Source organism: Protopterus annectens, chromosome 12.part0, assembly GCF_019279795.1.
Source record: "Protopterus annectens isolate FY-2018-M chromosome 12.part0, PAN1.0, whole genome shotgun sequence".
NCBI classification, from domain to species: domain Eukaryota; kingdom Metazoa; phylum Chordata; order Ceratodontiformes; family Protopteridae; genus Protopterus; species Protopterus annectens.
The window spans coordinates 1519950160-1519966461 of record NC_056746.1 but is presented as its reverse complement, the minus strand read 5'-3'; the positions used below and the strand labels follow the sequence as shown (position 1 = coordinate 1519966461).

The following is a 16302-nucleotide window of genomic DNA, read 5'->3' as shown; positions in this document are numbered from 1 at the left end:
CGGAAGCGTCATCGACAGTTTTGGGACCTGTGTGGTCTGTCTCTGTCTTTATCCTTACTTTTTTTTGGAAGATCGGTAGTCAGATGGCTTACCAAAGCCATTTCGGAATATGGAGATCGAGAACGAAAGTATTTAGCTATAATAAGGGCCCGAAAAATAGTTTGGGTGTTGAACAAAGCACAAAATTGGCAGCGAGGTACGTCGTGGTCTGGGTCTAAACAGGGGATGCAGTAAGAATGGAAATCACGATGTGGGATTTGCTTTCCACAGGAGAGACAATTGTTAACTTTTTCTGACATCAATTAGAGCAAGAAAAGGGGATCCCCAACGAGGTACTTAGTTTTAGAAGACTTCAACTTCAATTTCAGAAATGAAAACTCAAGTAGCTGCTGACCGGCACTCATGTGAACTGCTTCTGCTTCGGGCTCCTCGGCAAGAAAGGCTGATGGTATGGTGTTGGCTGCCTGTTTTTATACCACTGATGACTTGACGTCAGTCCTGAAGCAACAGCAACCAACACAGAAATACTAAGCCTCTGGTATTCGGGCAGACTGAGGGCTACCCCTAGCAGGATAACCCAAGTGTGATGACTGCAACAGTGAAACACGAAGAACATCTTAGAAGCTATGAAGATAAATATAAAGGAAAAGTACAAAATAAGCAATTTATTGATGACCCAAAGAGGTTTTATAGAAACTGGGAAATAAGGTAAAAGGAATTGAAAGACGGCCAAAAAAAGAAGAAATAGATACATTTTGGGGAAGTATCTATGAAGACCGTGTGGAACATAAAGATGCTAAATGGATAGAAGAAATAAAAGAAAGAATAAGAAGTTTAAAGGTACAGGATATGAAATGGGATGAAGTAACAGCTAGAGAGACAAAGTTAAGAAAAGCCTCCAACTGGAAAATCCAGGCCCAGATGCAGTACTTAACTTCTGGTTAAAAGTATTAATATCTTTGCACAAAGATTTAACTAGGAGTGAGAACTATTTAATGCACACCCAAAATAGGCACCAACCTGGCTAACAGGAAAAACAATGCTCCTACTTAAGAGTGAACCTGCAGGCTACCCTAAAAATTATAGACCAATAACTTGCCTTCTGATGACGTATAAACTATACATGGGAATTGATACCGACAGACTTTAGTCATATAGAAGAAAACTCAATTATTGCAGTAGAACAAAAGGACAATAAAAGAAAGTCATATGGAACGAAGGATCATTTGGTCTTGATAAATGTGCAAAAGCAACCTTTAAAGCAGGAAAACTGCAACACCAGGAAAACATCAGTTTGGGACAAGAATGTGATATACAAGAACTTCAGCAAGGGGTGTATAAATATTTGGGAATTGATGAAGGCTCAACAATAAAACACTAACAAATGCGAATAAAACTTAGTAAGGAATACTTCAGAAGACTTAAATTAATCCAGAAAACACTTGACATGTAGGAACAAAATCCAAGCTGTAAACTAATTTGCTCTTCCTGTCCTAACTTAACAGTTTTGGAGTGATTGACTGGCCCCATAATGTGTTGGATAAAATAGATAGGAAAACTGAAGGATGCTTCATGCTCACCAAATGATTTATAAAAATCAATGCATACCAAGACTATATGTTCCCCGTTCCGAGGGAGGGATGGACCTCCTTGAAATAGATTATTTGAACAGATCTGCAATTGTGGGACTCCACACATCTGCTGACCTCAAGACCGAAAAGTAGAGAAAGTTTTGAAACATGAGGAGAATAAATCTAAAATGACTTCTCTCTGCTTAATCTAGCGGAAGCTTATCGGCATCAAGTAGGAATGGAAATCAAACCAGAAGTAGATAAAAAGCAGGCAGCAACTGAATGTGCCAAAAAACAAAAGGAAGAATATAAGTGAAGGATCAGATGAGAAGGCAAGAAATGTGAAAAAAGCATAAAAACAGTTGCAAGTATAGAAAACTTCTGGAAGAACCTCATGTTGATTAGGAATGAACACAGGAATGGTTAAGGAGAGGCAAATTTAAACCAAGACATGAAAGGTTAATACTGGCGGCCAAGATAGTGGGCTGCATACACATTGGTTTATAAAGTCCACTGAACATGTGGGAGAAACAGACAAATGTAGGTTATGCAGAACCAAATGGGAAACAGTTGCACACCTCTTTACTTGGTTGCGACATACTAATGGCAAAAGGATTGTATACTGAAAGGCATAATAATGTGGTGAGACTGTTGCACTGGGGATTGTGCAAACATTACGGTAGTGAAGTGGCCGAAAAACACTGGAAACATGAGCCACAAAGCATCATAGAAAATGAAGCAGTCTACATCACTTGGGATCATCCATTACCAACAATTAAAAAAGATAGATGCTAGAAAACAGGATATAGTGATCCAAGAAAAGAAGAGGAGAGTAGCATTGATCATTGAAATTGCCACACCCAGTGACTACAGTGTCAGCATACAGACACACACAAAGTCATAGAATATCAGGATCTGCAGGCAGAAACGACAGCAGTGTGGAAGAAAGATACCCAGACAGTCCCAATAGTAGTAGGAGCAACGGGTCTTATAAAGACGACTTTACAATCTTATTTAGATAAGTTACCAATACATGTATACATGCAAACTGCAGGAGTCGTCATTACTGGGCACACTGCTAGTGCTGCGAACAGCACTACTGGCTGACATCAAAGATTGAAACAATACTAATTTCAGGAACTTTAATCATACCTTGACTTAGAAATGGGGTCCATTCCCATCATGGCATTAGAAACCCAAAAGACTTGGAGAAATTAAAAAAGATGGTAATCCCTCAGGGCATACTAGGAGACGAACAAAAGGAAGGAGGACTGAAAGGTAGAAGTTGAGGAAAGACAAAAATAGATGACACAGATGCAGAGTTATGGTGAGTACATAACTATATCATCGGATACCTTTTTTGTCCATTACTCAAACTGATGGGACAGAGTCCCCAGCTAGAGTAACCTTGGGCATTCCTCAAGGAAGGATATTCCAGAGTACAGTGGAGCCAAATTCTGCCCTATGTCTGGATAAAATGCCCAATTTGTAATGAGGTATAACATTTCAAGCACTAGACTATGTTGCAGTTGCACAGATGTCATCTATTGTCACTTTAGACCAAAAGGTGGATTATGTGGCCATAGATTGAGTGGCCTGTGCTTTAGGACGTTTGGGTAATGACAGGCTTTTACTCATCTAAACAAAGATAATGCAACCAGTGAGCCATCTGGCTAGCATCACTTTTGATACTGCTTTGCCCAACTTAACCTTGGAAAAAAAGAGACAAGCAGTACCTTTTACTTTCGCTGGTCTTTAGGTCTCTGAATGTAGAATCTGAGCTATAAACATCCAATATTTGAAGCATGTATTCTCCCTTATTAGAAAAATGTGGAAAGAAGACTGGTAAGTTAATTAACTGATTAAGATTTGCTTCTGACACCACTGAAGAAATACTATGTCCTTATTAAAAATCAGATAAGGCATCTGGGAGCACAGATACCCAATGCAGCTGATGTAATGGCACTAGAAAAAGCGTTTTTAATTCTACCCTGGATGAAGGTTCAAAGGGTGCCAAGTCAAAGCTTGGAGGATAAGTGTAATATCCCATGGAGGAAAAGGGTCCATAGGAAGGCAGAAGTAGAAGGGTGCACTTAAGGAAAGCTTTTCACAACTTCAAAAAGGCTAGAGGAACAGTGGTATTCACCTAGGTGAAAATTTGTGATGGCAGCCATACGTACCTTAACTGTTGAATAACTAGCTCCGCTGTGGAAAATGAAAGCCAAGAAATGGAGAATCGCAAGAATCCATGCTGAAAAGGGATCCAGATGTCTCTGATGGGCTGTTTTAACCTGTGAAGCAGTAATACTGGGTTGCCTGGCAATCTACTAGTATTGTGACTGGTCCTTTGGGGGGGGGGGGTAAAGCTGGCACTGAATCTGTCGGCTAGTATATTGGCAATATCTGTTGGCTCAGTATGGGAGGTACCATTGTGCAGTAGCTCACAGCAAATCTAGATACTGCCATGGAGATTCTTTACATAACTATAGAAGGCCTTGTGGTTGCCTTTACTATCTACTGCAATTCTGTTTTCATAGCTAGCTTTAAAAGATTTGATGAGGGATCTGAACTTTTTGTTGAGGCTGATAAGGGAGTTTTTCCAGTCTTCGGACTTCACCTTATACCGCATTAGATTCCTCCTCCTGTTGCAGAGTTTGTCTATGGCAGGGGACCACCACATTGGCTTCCTTTTTTTTTGGTGGAGAACATCTTGGTTCTACTGGGTATGGTGAGATCCATGCATTTGTGTACATGCTTGTACAGTGCACTGGTGTATGATTCGGCAGTCATGCAACTATTATCCATTTGCATGGGTGCCGTGAAGTTAGCCACCTCTGTTTTTAGGAGCCCAAAGTTAGCTTGGAGAAGTTTTTCATGGTAGTTACCTTTGTGGGGGTTGGGGGGGGGGTAGAGTGGGAGGGATGTGGATTTTCAACGTGATTAGCTTATGGTCAGATCTAACCAGGGAGGAGGTGACTACTGGTGTAGAGCAACGATCGCCCATGTTAGTAATGACCAGGTCAAGGATGTTGCTACTTCTAGTGGGGGTAAGAACGAGCTGGTCCAGGGCATTGGAATTAATGAATTCCAGGAAACGTTGGTTAAGTGTATTGGTACATGAGTAGTTTTCCCAGTTAATGGAGGGTAGTTGTAGTCGCCCATTCTGTGTGTGTTAGGTTGGACCCTAATATTCTCCAGGATGCTTAGGAACATGGAGTGAGAGTCTTGGGACATGGTTGGGGACCTACAGCAGGCTATGACCTGAATCGCTGTCTTACCCAATGTTAGCTGCACCTGAAGTATTTCACATACGTTATTGTTGGGCTAACAGTCTGGAGGTGTGCACATCCTTTATGAATATGAAAACACCACCGCCTTTGGAACTTCGGTCCAAGTTCTGGGGCTGAAAGGTGTGGAATGAGTTATAGCCTGGTAGTGCAGGGGTGCTTCCTGCTGCCTTGAACCAGGTCTCTTATGGCACAAATGTCGATGTTCTCCATTTTAAGGAGTGCTTTGAGTGAGTGCATTTTGAGATTTAGACTTCTAGCATTGAGCAGCATGACCCTCAGATTGCATTTGTTTGTAGCTGTTACAGTGGTAATTTGGTCTTTGGAATACCGCCTAAAAAAGGCACTATAGGGGTGGCAAGAGCCTTGGCCAGTATCCAGAAGCCCAAGGGTAACAGATGCAGGCCATATCTGAAAGCATAGAGGTCTGTCAATCATGTCATCCTAGGCAGACAGATAATGGATTCCTTAGAATGACACCAGAAACTCAGCCAGTTGCTGAAACCAATCATTTTCTGCTTGTACTATGGTATCATTCTGAGTGATGGTAGGATGCTGCTCAGGGCTAGGGTCATACTCGCTGGGCTATATAATCCAAGAGCTCCTCCGTGCTTCTTTTCATGTAGTCCAGGGAGGTACATCTCAAGTCATTCACACCCACATGTACAATGACAGTCATATTTGTACCTGTTGAGGGACCTGACTGCGTTCGTTATGTGGTGGATCCTGGCGCCTGACAGGCAGCTGACTGTTACTTTCTCTTTATTCTACCTAGTGAGTGGGACATCAGTGTGCCTCACTATCAAGTCACCTATGACTAGTGTCTTGGGCATGTTGTTTTGCCTTAGGGGCTTTGAATGAGTGACACACTGTTTAGGAGAGTTATCTCTCTAGTGATTAGTGTTGTGTTGTGGTGTGGTGGTCGAGTACGTTTCTGCCTTGGAGGTCACTGCTGTTTGGGTAGCTTTTTATTGAGAGCCTCCATGAAGGTGGGTGTGTGGTTTGTGTTTTTATGTGAAGGCAGTGCTGGTGTGTGTTCTGGAGGGCTGTGTGTTCCATGTGGTGAGGTGCAAGTGTTGAACTTCTCTTGACAAGCTATTCCGGTCTTGGCTGGAGAGTGCGTGGCTTCCAATTTGGATATATAAAGTACAGTTGTGTACACAACACAAATGTAGATGTTCGAGTGCATTCACTGTTGCAGTCATCACATTTGGATTATCCTGCCAAGGTAGCCCTCAGCTGGCCCGAATACCACAGGCTTAGTATTTCTGCATCGGTTGCTGTCGCTTCAGGACTGACGTCAGGTCGTCAGTAGTATAAATTAAGGCAGCCAACGCCATTACATCAGTTTTTCTTGCCCCAACTGTCAGAAGCCCCCAAGTGGGAGCCAGTATATAGTGGAAGAACCTCACCAGTAGAAAATAAATACCAAAACCTTCCTTGTAATGAGAGAGAGAGAGAAGGGGGATGGAGGGAGGGAGGGAAACCAGGACTGCAACAGTGAATACACTCGAACATCTACATTTATGGTAAGTGTACACAACTGTACTATGTTCTTCGTGTTTCACTGTTGCAGTCATCACATTTGGGTTGATTCCCAAAGCTGAGGAAAAGGGTGGAGGCAGTTAAGAAGTCTGGTGGCTGACTATGATGTCCTGCAAGACTGCAGTAGCACTCCTAACTTGCAGTCATCAACAAATCTAGTCAGCTAGAGACCTTTGGTATTTTAGCGAAGTAAATGCCAAACAGGACAGGTCACAGCATAGAACCCTGGAGGACTCCACAGGTGACTGATGTTTTTCTGGAGGTAATGTTCCCTATTTTGATTTCCTGTGCCCAGTATTAGCCAGATGGCAATCCAGGGGATGACAGAGTTTATTCCTAGTTTATTTAACTCTTCTACAATGTCCAACTGTAGGATTGTGTGAAATGTTTTCGCCAGGGCGAGGTATACTGTGAATAGTATTTTGTCTTCATCCATTGCTTTGATGACTTTTCAAAAAACATCCACCAGGTTGAATAAGTATGGCCTGCTCTTGAGAAATCCAAACTGATATGGGTCCACTGTTTGGAGGTTCCATGTCCTTGCTGATTATTTATTTGACATCTGTTGAAAAGGTTAGTCCAAATGAGCTTGTGCCCTTTTTCAGAGGAGGCCCGGGGAGAAAAGCTCCACAGTCACAAGTGATACAATAACACATTCACAGTACAAGTTTAACAGAAACAAAAGAAAAATATTCTCAATACAAGTTAAGCAAGTAAAAAGTTCAAACACACACTGTAACATACAAAAAGCTATACAAGTTTGTAGGCTAATATCAATTGTTGTCTTAATAAATTTTTCCATGGGTTTGGATAAAAGGCTGGTAAGAGTTGTGGGTCTGTAATTACCTGGGCCTGTGGAAGGTCTGCCCTTATGCAGGAGAATGACTGTCGCTGTTCTCCAATCACTAGCTACAAAGCCTGTATAAGGACTGAGGCTAAACAGTGTTAACAGTGTGGCTAAATCATGTTTCATGCTATTTAAGATGCATCCATGGAATATTGTCAGGAATTAGTGATGCAATATTTCACAATGTTTTGAATCTTCTGCATGTTTATGTAATGTAAGGAAGATATGTGAAATAAGACTCTGACCAGTTCTGATCTAATGATCCCAAACTTCAGAAGTATTTCCAAAGATCAAACCTGGGCAGCTCTAATTATGAATAGTGGTAGTAAGTGATAAAATGATGTGAAAGACAAATTCCCTCTGTTTTCTCAATCTTTAAATCTCATAATATGATGATAGTTTTTCTGGATTGTATTAATAGGAAAGATTTCCAGCTATCCATACTAGGGAGTGAGAAGGTAACCATAACAGTACATTACTCCCAACATATCTGGTGTACATGCGGATTTCAACAGACTTGCTTTAGTTGCCTCTCACTTATTTGTAGTACATACCAACAATTAAGATTATGTGACACCCATATGAGATTAGAGTAGGCCCTCCCAGCAGACTGGCTTCTGAAATGTGCGTCAAAGGTGGCATGTCTCTGTCATTCTGCCATTAAGGGGTTAGTGCAAAGGCTATTACATATGTCAGGGTAAAACAGATGATCTAGCCACTGTGGTGCAGATATACAGGCTGGGGGACCTTGTATTTTCCATTTTGCTCAGGAGTAGTCATAACCCAGTGATTCCCTACATATGAAAATCTTTCTTCAGATTCTTTAGCTCACTGATTACGGGCAGACAGCCATAAATACATAAAATAAATAAATTTCTTTGAACAAATGCATCACTTGAGTGACAGTGTGCTCTCCTGTCTGGAACTCTTAAAAAAGTGAGAACTGACCTGACAATAAATCATTAGTTGAAACTCTTGCTAATGGCCATGTTAAGCTTGGACAACTACCAGACTCTGACAAACACTATTTTTGACATGACAAACACTATTTTTGACATGACTTACCACAGGAGGTTCCAGCAGATGAAATTAAAAGTTTTTTTTATTTTTTTAAATCAAATACAGTCAGTGCTGGGTCTACCTCCATTTGCTAAACCTGCATTACGGCAATGAGACTTCATAGATGATCCAACACTTATCCACCCTGGGACGAGTCCCCCTTGTGTTATTACAGCGGTAAGGAAAAACACTTAGTTTACTAAGCTCCAGGAATACATGTTAACTGTCTATATTTAGACCAGATATATGGATGACAGTTCACCTTTGAAGACTCTCTTTCCAGTTTTGAAATGCTGTAATCTTTTGCAAGGTTGAAGAATGGAACATAATGCTGCTACTTTTAACTCCTACAGTCTTCTGAGAATAGTGCAGTTATGTCTGTTCTCAAAAGATGGTAAATTTCAATCCAAATGTGATCTGACTGGGAACCTTTCCCTTTGGTATCATTTTGATAACATTGCTAACTTGCTGTCAGGTAACAGTGGCTTTTGTTTATGATTACTGGATCTGGGATACATCCATGAGATGGCACCAATGTAGGAAACTTTTCACCTCTCCCTTCCAGTTTATTCTATTGCACATATTACTGTATTTCTGCAGAGGTCTTTATAATATGAATATAAGGGCTTCAGTGATATTCATAGAATTTGCCACACCTCATTCTTCAATTAAGTTTGCTGCCAGGTTTCCCATCTCTCACTTCCTTTACTTGAAACTCGGCTCTAAAATATAATCTGCTTTGCTGCCAAAGGAACAGCTGCTTGTGGTGGCTATTTCTAAACAAGAATTTGCCTGCAGACACTGCCAGTCCTAGAGTTTTTTTTCCATAAACTTAAAAGTTTGAAATACAGAGGGGCTACTGACCCTGGGTTATCAACAGTTCTCTCACAGGCAGAGAGCCCTATTCTCCATATGTTTTAACCCCCCATCCCCAAGTCCTGCATTACTCACCTAGCTGTTGTGCAGGTGGTTATCAAAGATATTAAATTATTCCCACCACAATTGCGGCAGGAGGTAGATAGTTGGACTTTGAGCAATGAATCATCAGTTTTTCTAATCAGGACAGACTTGGCTACTTTTATCTGAGAAAATAGAGAGAATCTAGCCTCAAAGACCTGAGCCTCAAAGACCTGCCACACTTGCGCTTTGCTTGTGGTGCCAAGCACAAAATCACAACTATGTGGTCTATATACAACTTCAGCGTCACTAGTACTCATCGGTACTCATGTATCTCAACCAAGCTGCCGAAGTTGCCACTGATTATAGTATATGGCTTAGGAGAAGCTTTGTCGTCGGTTTTGGGCCTCGGTTGTTTTTCTCTATCCTTTTCTTTGCGTTTTTTGTAAACTCCGGTAGTCGGATGCCTATCCGACAACATTTCAGGATAATTAAACCGGCGTCCAAAAAAGTTTAAAGCAAAATCATACAGACACTTAATAGTGCATTGGTTAAATCTAGCACAAAACCGACAACCAGTAACGTTGTGATCAGGGCCTAGGCAAGGAATACAGTAAGAATGAAAGTCCTTATGAGGTATTTGCTTTTCACAAGAAATACAATTATTAACTTTCTGACATCGGTCTGGAGCAAGAAAAAAAAGTTTCCCCAACGGGGTACTTAGCTTTATTGAAGACTTCGGATCTGAAACTCAAACACGAAAATCTAAGGAGTCGGCCCACCAGCACTTGCGAACTGCTTCTGCTTCGGGCACCATGCGGCAAGAAAGACTGAAGAAAATGGCGTCAGCTGCTTCTTTTACACCCCTGACGACCTGACGTCAGGGAAGGGGCGACAGCAACCGATGCAGGACCTAAGACTTTGGAATTCAGGCCGGCTGAGGGCAACCTGCCAGCAGGATTACCCAAATGTAATGACTGCAACAGTGAAACACGAAGATCACCTAAATACCATGCGTCATTTGAAGCTTCTCTAACATTCCTGCACCCATCTTCCTTTTTCCATCACTCAAGAGAATTTAAAGATGTACAGTCTATCCTCTTGTGCACCATATAATCTCACATTTCAATGTTTGAATCAAGCTTTTCAGAGCATGCACAGGAATCTTAAATGTTTGCATGCTAATTTGAGCTCTTGCAATAGGATTAAATCACTTTTATGTTGTGCTACAAATTTAGAAACCACACATTTCTAAACAGGTGAAATAATCAAACTAAGCTTAACACATTTTTTTACATCACAATTGAACAAAATCAGCATTTTTTCAAGCCATATCTATTTGCAAAGGTTCAAAAGACATGCACTGCTGAGCTAGCTCAAGGCATTAAAGTTCAGCTCTCACCAGCAATTGTTAGGGGACTAGACACTTGCACCTTAGTCACTACATAGATAGGGAAGGTCAATACACCATGGTGAACAAAGGGAAAGTGATCAGAATCAAAGAACAAATCATGTAACAGATTTTGATGACACGTTTCTGTTTAGCTTCTTTCCTTTGACTTTCTGCCCATATATGTTTGGATTCCAGAAACCTACAAAGATGTCTGAAATATAAATTTCTGGGTCTTCTCGTCTGTCCACAGATAGATATTCAATTCTGTTTTTGCCAGCACCTCTTAAGAAGCAACTGATATGTTAGTGACTGCTTAGGGTGCTCATTTCCACTAGTATCCATCCATAATCCATTTTCACTTGCTGAGCTTTGAACAGACACAGAAGAAGAAGCAGATAGGCCCACTGCATGCTTCCTTGCAACCATGTGTCCAATGGTCTACTCTGCTTCTGCAATTGCAGATTCCTGTAACCCTGGTGAGGACCATGAATCATCAGTTGCACTTGCAGCCAGAGGACTGGACTGTAGGAAGGCTAACAATGTGTTTTGCATGACAAGTCTCTTACAGCCTTGTTCCTACTTTATAAGTAGATCTACCAGAATTAGTGGAATTAGGTAATTTTTGTTGCCTTACCATTTTCCAGGTGGTAAATGTTGGGAAATATTCAGAGGTCTACCAAGAATTTCTGATAACTTAAAAAAGAAAACAAATTCAGTGTATTACCCAAGGCCACAACAGTTGTCACTCCTCTCTTAATATCGACCTTTGTGGGAATCTTTAGGAGAAGCTGGTAACCCAATGTAATGCACTCCTTTTTGCCCTTGCTACTATATTGTGAATACCTATGTATCCAAAAGTCTCCATGAGCAATTAGTTCAACCAGTTTACTTTCACATTAGGTGGCTGGGTAAGGAAGTAGTCCTTCTGGAGGCACCTTTTGGATTTTGTTTCCACTGATGCATGACATTGACAATTTCTCTGTCATCTGTTTAAGTAGGGCTTGTATGAACCAGCAGCTGCAAATGAAGTATGTGACCTTAATATCAACATCCAATTTATAGTGCATTGCAAAGGTACTGAAAAACTACTATTAAGCTGCTTCACAAATAACTGAAGTCGCATTTCAAAACAAGGGTACTACTAAAGCAGGAGCTGCTATGGTACAGTGTGCTTTAAAGGCAGACTGAACAGGCTTACTGTACCTAATCCATCATTTTACATATCCAAAGAAATGAAGAAATCAACCGTGAATACTTTGATGAACATCCATATTTGCAGAGGCCAGTACAGATATCGGTAATAAACTCTTGACTTGTGAACAAAGAAAATGAGGACAAGCACAGAGGTGTCCAAGTGGTCAGTACTGTGGTACAGCATCCCTGAAGGGAGACAGAATGAGGAAGAAAATGTGCTTGCTGCTAGTAAGGAAAGCAAATGTGTTGCAGCAAGGTTTCCCCAATCCAGAAAAAGCTTCTAAGCTACTGAAAAAAACAAGCAAGCAATCATGAGAAGTCAGTAAGCAACAATTGAGTTCACCTGCCAGAGAAGAGGATTCCTCAGAAGTGAGCTTTTGGGAATGGCCTCAGTACAATATAGAGAACACACACATCCAAACCACGACAAGGAAGAAGAGTAACTTCCATCAGTGCAGGGACCTACAATACCTTCCCCCAGTGATTGCACATGCTTGTATATTCACTAATGTAGAATATCACAAGAACGGTGGTTTGATCAGCTGAAAGTTATCATTCTCTTCCTACCAAGAGCCAATCCTGTCAAACATACTGATTTTTCCATTACCTCTTATCATAATCATCCTGGATATTCTCCCAAATGCCAAACTCCCTGGAGTTACCCGTGCCAATAAATTACAATATGACCTCCATATATTTAATATCATACAAAAGACCCATCAAAAACTAGGTGCCTTGGCAAAGACTCAAAACCTCTCTCTCTAACAACGTTTACTGCCTACTCAGTTTACACTATACTGCTCCAATCTACACTAACCTAAACACTTCCTCAACAACAAAGACTAGAATAATACTACAACAAAATAGCAACATCTCCAATCTTCATAGCATAACTACTACTGCACTGCTCCACATAAAAACAAGATACAACTTCCCAGCTATTTTCAATATGCCAATTGAAGGGAGCCCACTCTATAATGCACCAACCACCAAAATTCCCTAATCATCCAAATGTCCTTCCCTAATCTCACTGATGACATGACCCTGCTTCAGGAGAGAACTTGACTCTAAATACAAATATCTTGTATACTAGGACAAGGCCACAAAAGTAAACACTGAAGCCTTGCACTTATGCCATGTGGCGAAATTCTGGAATCAGTAGCTATCTGCCCACAAACAACTTCAAACTTAAAAACTAGAAGTTATGTACTTGCCATAACTTGGCATTTGTGTTATCCATTTTCATTCTTCCTCATGAATGGTTCGGATCCAATCCTCAGATCCAACTCAGCTGCATACCAAGGACTTCGGATTCTATTCTCAAGCTCCTCTCTCTACCCATAATGATGTCTTCTGACCCAAAATACCTCAGGGATTGAGTTTGCTGCCTAATCTCTTAATTTACAATAGAGAGAGACATAAGAAAAGACTAGGGTTCAAACCTGGAATTGAAAGTTCCAATATAGTCTAACAGATACCTCTAGTAGTGACAAGGCGGAGGACTGATGAGGGGGAACGTGAGGAAGAATGAAAATGGGCAACACAGATGCAAAGTTATGGTAAGTATATAACTTCTAACTGATGTTGTCCTTTTCACTCTTCCTCATGAATGGGACAGAATCCCCAGCTACGTAGCCCTCAGGAGGCCCTCACGGAAGGAGATGCTGCAACACTGTCAAACCAAATGAAGCTCTATTTCTGGAAACAATGCCCCATTTGCAATGTACAACAAAGGTAGGAGTCTTTGAACAAATGGTTGCAGCACGACCATCATCAATGGAAGTGCTTGACGAAAAAGCAGATGAATTAGCCACAGGCATAGAGTGGAGTGGGCTCTAGGGGGTCATGGTAAATCTAGTCCTTTTGAAAATAAGCTAAGAACATGCAATCAGTAATCCATTTGGCTAGTGTGATTTTAGATACAGCCTAACCCATATGGTTCCAGGAAAAGGCTACAAACAGTTGGTCGGACTTCTTTAACTGTTTCATCCTGTGAAGGTAGAACGTAATTGCCTATACTCAAGGAGGTGAAGCATGTATTCTCCCTTACTTGTAAATTTCTGGAAGAATACTGGTAATTGTATGGACTGGTTAATGGTATTGTCTGACACCATGTTAGGAAGAAAGGGTAAGCCTGTACAGACACCCTTGTCCTTATGAAAAAAAATTAGCTCATAGGTCTTGAAGCTCAAAAATTTGTTTAGCTGAAGAAATAGCTACTAAGAAGATTGTTTTCCAAGAAAGAAATTTCATATCACATTTGTTTGCTGGCTCAAAGGGTTTCTGAGTTAGACCCTGAAGAACTAGAGTAAGGTCCCAAGGAAGAGTGGGGGTCCCAAATTGGGGATGTGTTGAGAGAGGCACCCTTCATTAAGGTTTTACACAATATGGACAAAGTCAGACAAAGATCTGAATCCAGCAACTGCAGTTTAACAGTAGAAAAAGTAGCTCCTTCTTTAAAAAGAGTTGCTACAAGGAGAAGAATAGCTGAAGTAGGTGCTGAAAAGGAACAGATGTTGCGTTTAGAGGCCCAAGTAGAAAAACTTTGCTTCTGCAGACTTCCTTGGTAGAAGCCTTCTGGGATGCCATGATAATCTTACGAACTGGGGAAGACAATCTGTACTATTACTGAAAGTGGTGAAACCATGCAATTAACTTGAGGGTGAGAAGACTGGACTGTTGATAAAACCATGCAGTTAACTTGAGGGAGAGAAGTTTGGGGTGTCGATGGATGAGACAGGATAGCATGAGTGGGCTCCAGTATCCATGGAGGATAATTCAAGTTCAAGTGAGATCATAAGGAAGAGAAACCATACCTGGCTATGAGGATGCCAGAGCTCTTCAGTCTGCTTGCTTACTGCAAAAACTTTGGGCTCAGAGGAAGAGGAGAGTAAGCATATAGGAGATCCAAAGGCCAATCATGAAACAGCGCATCTCTTGGAGATTTCCCCGGAGGGAAGTACATGCCACATTTGCTGCTGAGGGGTGAAGCAAAAAGGACACAGCAAGGCAGACCCCAGTGACTAAAGATCATATTCACTACTTTTCGTTTGAGAGAACACCCGTGAGGCATTAGGGTAGACATACTGAGTCCGTCAGTGTATTGTTCTTCCTTGGGATGTGCGTTGCCATGAGAAAGTGGTCTAAGGTGATCACCCATTCCTAACACCTTCATAGTTTCTCTGCACAGCGGGTAAGATCTGGTTCCTCCTTGCTTGATGATGTACCAGACTACTGACATGTGGTCTGAGGTGCAATAGTCCTTAGAGGGAGAATGTCACAAATTGCTTGCTTGCAATGGTAGAAGGAATTCTCTCATCTCTAGGACGTTGATATGCAATTTGGTCTCCAGAAGGGGCCACTTGCCTTGGACATGTTTCCCAAGTAATGCCCTCCCCAACACCAGTTGGGATGCATCAGTGGTCACTGTGGCAACAGGGGACAGAGGAGTAAACAGCCTGCCCAGAAACAGATCATTGTACTGAATCCACCAGCAAATATGATATTTGCAGATACAGGTGAGTCTTATGGGAAACTAAAGTTGTTGATAAAGTATGGATCACTGTACTGTCAATGTCCACTGAAGGATTCAAAAAAAGAATCTGGCTAAAAGAACGAAGTATGGCAGGTAGGATCTACTTCTAATACTCGAACAGCCGTATCGTAGAAGTTTATTTTCGCAAGACAAAAATCACGAAAACAAACTGAACAGAGAATTTTTCCCAGGGCAAGTAAACACTTGACTAAACTTCAATGAAATATACACTGGCTACACACCTCTCGCACTCCTTAACTATATATACCAATTCTAGGATCACACTACAGTGTAGAAAAGGGCATGTCAGGCAAGTATTTACCTTTGAGTATTTCATTTTCACGATTTTTGTCTCACGAAAATGAAATTCGATAATATAGCCATTCGAGTATTAGAAGCGGATCTGGCAGCTGACACTGAACCCAGAGCTGGTAGTACTAAACTCGCCAGTGGAGACTATATAGTATTATTTATTATTTTATTATTATTTTACATTTGTTAACCGGGATGGTCCGACTGGATACATGTCCTTTTTCAGCGGAGGCCCGGGGAGAAAAGCTCCAACAGAGTTACATTGATAATTAGGTACAGTAAATGAGCTGAAAGAACTTAACAAAAACATAGGCTATTTACATACAAGTACAAGACTGCCATTACTATTTCTGAGATTACTACAAATGTAACATTAATAACATATTAGCAAGGACGGTAGGCAGTATAATGACATAGAGTTAGACAGGATACATATTTCTTTATCACAGTATACAAAGTACTTATCTTAGCTAGTTGTTTATGTTTTAGTTAATGGCACAGAGCTAGTCTGGGTTTGAGCAAGGACATAGCCAGTGTGACTTGAAGTGGAGTTTTAGACTATTTTTGAATTGACTTAGAGAAGTTGCAAGCGTGATGTTATTTGGGAGAGAGTTCCATATTTTACCAGTGGTGTTGGCAAATAGCACGTCACCACCTAGGTT

General features: G+C 41.1%; 1 protein-coding gene across 1 annotated transcript in view; it reads right to left on the bottom strand.

Annotated features, from left to right (window-relative positions):
- The window catches only part of UBE2O (ubiquitin conjugating enzyme E2 O), a 1895179-nt gene that overhangs the window by 62713 nt on the left and 1816164 nt on the right, over positions 1–16302 (bottom strand). The window lies entirely within an intron of this gene.